The 6,868-nt window shown below is 43.4% G+C and overlaps 1 pseudogene; it reads left to right on the top strand.

The window, feature by feature from the left end:
• The first annotated feature begins 428 nt into the window (after positions 1 to 428).
• LOC148370528 (U2 spliceosomal RNA) lies at positions 429 to 514 on the top strand (annotated as a pseudogene).
• The last annotated feature ends 6,354 nt before the right edge of the window (positions 515 to 6,868 follow it).

Below are 6,868 nucleotides of genomic sequence, written 5' to 3'. Positions count from 1 at the left end.
GCATGTAGCTGATAGCATAACTTATTAGCATGTAGCTAATAGCATGCCTTGTTGGCATGTAGCTGTTAGCATGCAGCCATTAACATGTTGCTGTTAGCATGTAACGTTAGCAAATTTTATTAGCATAGATCAGTTAGCATAAAGGAGTTAGCATGACTCGTTAACATGTACTTATTAGCATAGTTTCTTAGCATATATCCGTTAACATAACTTGTTAGCATGTAGCTTTTAGCCAATCTGCTTACAGCACTGATGGCAGCCCAACACTACTGTTTGCATATGAGAATCCAGATGTGTCTGCATGTGACGGTCAAGTCAGGACATTGATGTAACAGCATGTGTTAAGAGCAGGGGAGATACCATGATCATGATCGATTCTGAGAGTCTAGATGTATCGACGTATTGCACGGCATGTATGCCGTTCTAGCATTTTTGCAATTCGGAGATGGAATAAGAGCTTGCTCTATCCACTCCACACATCGGCCCGGTATTGCAGTACTTCCGGGAACGGTGCTTTCGCACTGATCGCTGCATAGCTCTGTGGCTAGGACCTTGACTCGGTCTCTTGGCTGAGAACAAGTGTCTCGGCCCGTGGCTTTGTAGTGAATTATGAATAGACCGATAATGGATAATGGATAATTGATAGCGAATATAGAACAATAACCCTTACAAAATCTACCCCCCCCCCCCCCCCCCCCCCCTACTCTTTAGCATCAGTGACACTTATGCCACCTCTGGAAACTTTACCATGGTGACCCTTTGAATGAATGGGTCCCATGCTATCGCTACCCAGAACACAGTCCAACGGTTGGGTCGGAATATTTGGTATATAAATCATTGGGCTACTCTCTGGGAGGAGTTACGAGCCAAACCTTTACGGAAGAAGATAGATACATATAAAAATCCGTAATGGTATTATTTTTTTCAATAATTGGGTAATCTACACATTATTCTTTCTTCTGTTACAATGCGGATACTGTTACTGAGGGTCAAAAGTTGTGTGTTATGTACAGTTTTGTTTCACTACGTTTTTGTGTGTTGTAAATTAATGATAATTGCTGATTGATATGATACGTCAGGGAATTTCAACACTTGTGATTGCATAAAAAGTGGATTTGAGTTGTTCTTTGTATAAGGCATCATTATTTGAGTTGAGAGGGTTGCATATTAGTTTGTTGCCATATAAAAAAAACATGTTCTAGCACACAATTAAGGCGTTACCTTCAATATGAGAAGGATTTCAATTGGCAGGAAGAGGAAGACGAGTGTCAGGAAGTTTGATGCGGGATCAGTGTCATTTGCCGACCTTTTTTCTTTGAAGCTTGCTGAAAAAATCAAAGTAGCTGCAGGCTAGCGGACCACATCTGATTGTTTACGAGAGGTCATTACTATAGCGCTTCATCTCCAGACGAGCAAATCCCATTTTTCTTTTTTATTTACCCTTCAGCGACTCCGACCCAAAAGTGCATCATCTCGCAATTACTGTTAAACTTTTTAAAGTATTTATAATTGGAATGGGCATGGAAAAAAAGCTCATTTTTTGTGAAAAGATGTTCACGGCTTGTGAAGAAAAATTTGGCAGCCAACGGTCATTAGGAAGAGTCCCGCCATGTGAAAAGTTGCCGTCTTTACCAGAATATACTGAAAATCAAGACATAAATAGTCTAAGGGGAAATGTTGCGTGCACGCCTCAACTAACTCCGGCTCTCCATCATCGTTTCATTAATTGCCCCGCCGGTCCACCATATCACTTAAATGAAGACGGTAAAGTCGGTGGAAGAAAACAGATTTTGTTTTTGCGCCGAGTCTGGCGTGTCGGCTTTCTTAAGAAAGTTGGAATCCGAGACAACCAGAGCAAAATGTCACTGCTTTGTGTCCAGAGTCTTTGAAGTGATTAAAACTTGATTTTTTTTTCTTTTTTAACTAATTAAACCTTTATTGACCAAGCATGCTACAGGCCGCTTGTAATTTTGTCCATGAAAGAGTCAGAAAACATATCTGTTATGAGTGATTCATTTTGGCCCTTATGTGTTAAGACAATGTAACAACAGTTTAAAATAAAAACGTGTAACGGACTTGGATTTTTCAGGAATATACTGAAGTAGGGACTGAACTGAACATGAAAACATTGTAAGACAACATGAACTGGAAATACAAACTGTTTATCAATTTTCAATATACTGTCAACTATTTTTTGCCATGATCAGGCGTTTTACAGGCATTTCATTGCCCCTTTGACAATCACAACTATTTAAGTAATGTTCAAGGATTTAAATGTATTTTTTTAAAATCTTTTTTATTGGTTATAGATAATGTTTAGATTTACAAAATGCATTACTTATGCCGCATCCGTGTCATTTCTTGCCTGTGATTAATCTGTTGTCACACGGGGATGCATGTGAGATACATTTTGTGGGAAGTTTCTGCCTTCTTGTGGGTGTTTTGAGAGAAGTACTTTGTTTCAATCGTATTAGTTTTCACACCGCAGCAGGGCCGTCTACTTTTCTTCCAGGAACCGCTTGAATTCTCTCCTTAGAGTTTCGTTTTTTTAAAAAGCGCTTGTAAAACAGGGGCGCCTACGCACCTGGGTTAAAGTGAATGTGCATTCTAATTAACCTCTAAAGGTTGTTGTTATAACGCCAGAGAGAGATAAACAAAACAGCTTACATCAAATTAAACCATCAAATAACGGTATGACTAATCAGATCTAAGTAAGTCACATAACCACGCCCAATAGGAAAGTGGAAAAGATCTACAACTTCCGCCCCTTCTGTGGTAAGCACCGCCCACTTCTAGCTGTCTAAAGCAATCAGGTTTAAGTAGGTCACATCCTCCCACCCCTTCCAGTCCAGCCCACTTCTGGTCTCACTATCCCTTTAGACCAGGGGTGTCCAAACTTTTTGCAAAGGGGGCCAGATTTAGTGTTTTTAAAATGTAGGGGGGCCAACCTTGGCGGACGTTCTTTACATCTAACAGCAATTAATTTAAATACATTTCAGCGAGCCGTTCTGTGTTTCACATTCGCTTTTTTATTTTAATTTCAGCTATCTTAAGCATATGTTTTGGTTCATTTGAAACATCTCATCTCATCTCATTAGCTGCACCGCTTATACTCAGTTAGGTCGCGGGGGTGCTGGAGCCCATCCCAGCAATCATCGGGCAGTGGGCAGGGGACACCCTGAACTGATTGCCAGCCAATCGCAGGGCACACAGGGACAGACAACGCGCTCGTTCATTCACACCTAGGGACAATTTGGACCGGCCAATCCACCTGAAATGCATGTCTTTGGAATGTGGGAGGAAACCGGAGTGCCCGGAGGAAACCCACGCAAGCACGGGGAGAACATACAAACCCCGCACAGTAAGTCCGGTAGCTGGATTTGAACCCACACAGGAGGTTCCCAAGACCTTAGAACTGTGCCGCACACGCGCTAACCACTGTGCCGCCGTGCTGCCACATTTGAAACGTGCATATCAAAATTCAATTGACATTGAAAACCAATATTAAATATTCACTTAACTTCACTTTTTTTTTAACACTTTAATTAACTTTTTTGTAACAGTTGAAGAGAAGTAATTGTACTCTTGGGTGCAAATTACATTTGAAACTAAAAAAAAATATCTCACCATGGCAGTTTAATATTTACAGAATTTTTAAACACAATAGCAAAAACATTGTCAGATCAACAAGTGTAGGGCTCATTTAAAATATGACAATAACTATAAATGTTGATTGGCACATCTCTCTCTTCCTCTCGCTTGGCAACCTGCGTAGAGGACGCGGTGGTGATGTGCGCACTAGCGGTGTAGCGCGCTTTGTGCGTACCTTACAGTCCAACCCTGCAGGCTTTCACTCCAGAATAATAAACAAACATAACCCCCCTCAATGAAAAATTATAACTCGCCCGCATTAGTGTCATGGGTGAAACTGAGATCTGGAGTGCAGGGCAAGTCTCAAAGGACTGCACAGGATTGCAATTACACAATTACCTGATCTTAAACCAACATGCGGGCAAGGAACAACTCAAAACCTCAGCGTGAGGAAAAAGAGAAACCTTGAGAAAGGACCTCACAAGTGGTAATCCCCCTTCCAGGATGACCAGGGTGAATCACAATTAGCATTACTATACACAAGCATAGTAAACACTAGGTAACATGTTGAAAATTTGTCCGGAAAGTGCATGACAGCAGCGACGCCCCCAGCCTGTAAAGTAGTCCAGAAAGTCTATGACGGCCACGACGCAGTTTCCCATCTCTGCCAGCTGGTCCATGCAGGCAACACATGCTTTAGGTCAAACGCTGGTCCGCTGACTCATCTCCAAATCGTCCTTCTCCTTCGTATCACCACCAGGCAGGCAGATGGAAATAGACAGGACAATACAGAATATGAGGTGGGCATCAATCATAAGCTTTGATTTTATCACCGGTCCTATAACATGTTCGTATCTGAGATGTTTAGCACACAGAACTTGCTGATGAATGATGCAATGGAGTTTTACAGCTTTCCCTCCTTCTTCACTTACTTTGTTACTTATTAGTTATGCCAAGTCGCTTTGTCTGCCAGTCATCGATGGCGCGCCATCCGTAATCATCCCAGAAATTTTATTCCACGGGAAGTTCATGTTATCCACGGCAGTGCAAACAGAAGAGAATAAATCTGTTCCTCTTGTTTGTTTTTTCAGGCTCTGTAGGTCAAGTAGTTTTTCAGTAATATTAATTTCGTTGTCCACTCCTCTCAAAAAAATAAGTAACTGAGCAGTGTCATAGGCATCTGTGCTTTTGTCGCAAGCTAGTGAAAAAAAGTCAAACTCCTTTCCTCTGACTCTCAATTGTCTTTTGATGTCCAATGACACCTCCTCAATCCTGCATGCCACAGTGTTACATGCCAGGCAGACTTTGGCAAACTCTTGCTGCTTCTCAGGACAGATATTTTTTACCATTGTCCTCACACAGTCTTTGATAAATTCACCCTTGGTGAAAGGTTTGCCATGCTTTGCGATCAGCGCTGCTACCTCGTAACTAGCCTTTGTAGCATTCTCGTTTGACTCTCGAGCTTTTGTAAAATATTGCTGCTGTGACATTAAGCTAGCTTCAAGATGTTTCTCCCTGCGTTCATTACCTGTGTTCTTGTCATATGCGTCAGCATGTTTTGTGTGGTAATGTCGCTTCACATTGAACTCTTTAAAAACAGCCACTGTCTCTTTACAAATGAGGCAGACACAGTTGTTACGTATTTCAGTGAAGAAATAGTTCAATTTCCACCTCTCCTTGAACCGTCAGCCCTTGCAGGCAAACTTTCCTCCTTTTGTTAATTGCCGCCATTTTAGAAAATTGGGGGGCCTCACATGCTAATTTGCTGTTCCTCTTTGAGCTTCTAGATGGTAGCACTTACAACACGCAGGTGACAGCGCTGCATAATTCTACACGCGGGCCAGCCGTAATTGATTTTATGACATTATTACATGAGGCTGCGGGCCGGATGAAAATTGACCACGACCCGCATTTGGCCCCCGGGCCGGACTTTGGACATGGCTGCTTTAGACAATATAGTGCACCTAGTGGTCGAATATTATACAATGTAACTTACAAAAATATTTAATTTAATGAATATTAAATATATTTGATGTTAGCTAAAATACATATTTTCAAAAAAAAAAATGTTTGTATGTTTTAGCATCATTGTATAGGATGGCCTTGGACATGCGTAGACTTGCTCCTATATGCCCGTACTTGCCCAGGCATGCCCAGGACTTATCTACGGCCTTCCCCCATTGGGTGTATATGGGACAGAAAAGCCACACCTATGTCATAGAACGATCTTTTCCCATTATTTACTACCTTTGATGGAGTAGGATCGGTTTTATTGTTAAACAAATATAACAATGTTTTCATGGTAATTGTCTGAATGTTTTAATTGTAATCGTCCCATTTATTTTAGACATTAATTTATATGACTTCTTTAAACGGCTGTCTTTATATGTGGGCCGCTACGGGCTTGGCGTAGTAGACTGAATACGCGGCTCATGTTGTTGTTGTTGGCCGCGGACTCAAGCTGTTGGGCTTCTGCCTGCCAAAACCTCTCCCTATCTTCAGCAATGGCCACATTGCGCAGGCGATTCAGTCTCCGATACTCCGTGAGGTCGCCTCGGAGCCGGGCCTCCCGCCGCTGGTCTATGATGTTTAGTGTCCTCTCTGATATCCAGTGCTTTCTCGGGGAGGATCGCGGGCGTCCGAGGACATTGTGAGCAGACTGGAGGACACTTTCCTTGAAGGCCGCCCAGTCTGTCAGCTTGTCAGGAGCCAGGGCATCGAGAGTGCGGCGGGTGGAGCAACTGAAGTCTCTGGCGATGTTGGGGTCGCTGAGTCGGGAGGAGTCGGGGCGAGGCAGAGTCTTGTGCTAGTTGGCTCGGAGCTTTAGCCTGAGCTGGGCCACCAGCAGACGATGGTCTGTGTTGCCAAGCTGTGCTCCTCTGAACACCCGGCAGTTGGTTACAAACGACTTCCAGCGTCGTGATATCAGGATGTGGTCCAATGCCTTCCTGGTTCTGCCATCTGGGCTGTACCACGTCCAGTGATGGATGCATTTCCGGGGAAACCAGATGTCAGCAACACAAAGGTTGTTTTGGTGGCAGAGGAGGAGGAGGCGGTTGCCATTGTCGTTTGTTGTGCTGTCAACGAAGGTGGTGCCGACAGGTGAGCCGGGGGACCGATCATTGCTGGATAGAGTGGCGTTGGCATCAGTGAGGATGATGGTGACGTCGTGTGGTAGGGCTTGGTCGACAGCCTGGTGGAGTTGGTCAAAGAACGCGTCCTTCGCATCCTCATCAGTGACATCGTTGGGGGCGTAGGCGACGTTCACTGTCATCTT

This window comes from Urocampus carinirostris, chromosome 3, assembly GCF_059441175.1.
Source record: "Urocampus carinirostris isolate Australia breed hairy pipefish chromosome 3, RoL_Ucar_1.0, whole genome shotgun sequence".
Classification (NCBI taxonomy): Eukaryota; Metazoa; Chordata; class Actinopteri; order Syngnathiformes; family Syngnathidae; genus Urocampus; species Urocampus carinirostris.
Note: the sequence above shows the minus strand (reverse complement) of the source record. Positions and strands in the feature narration are given on the sequence as shown.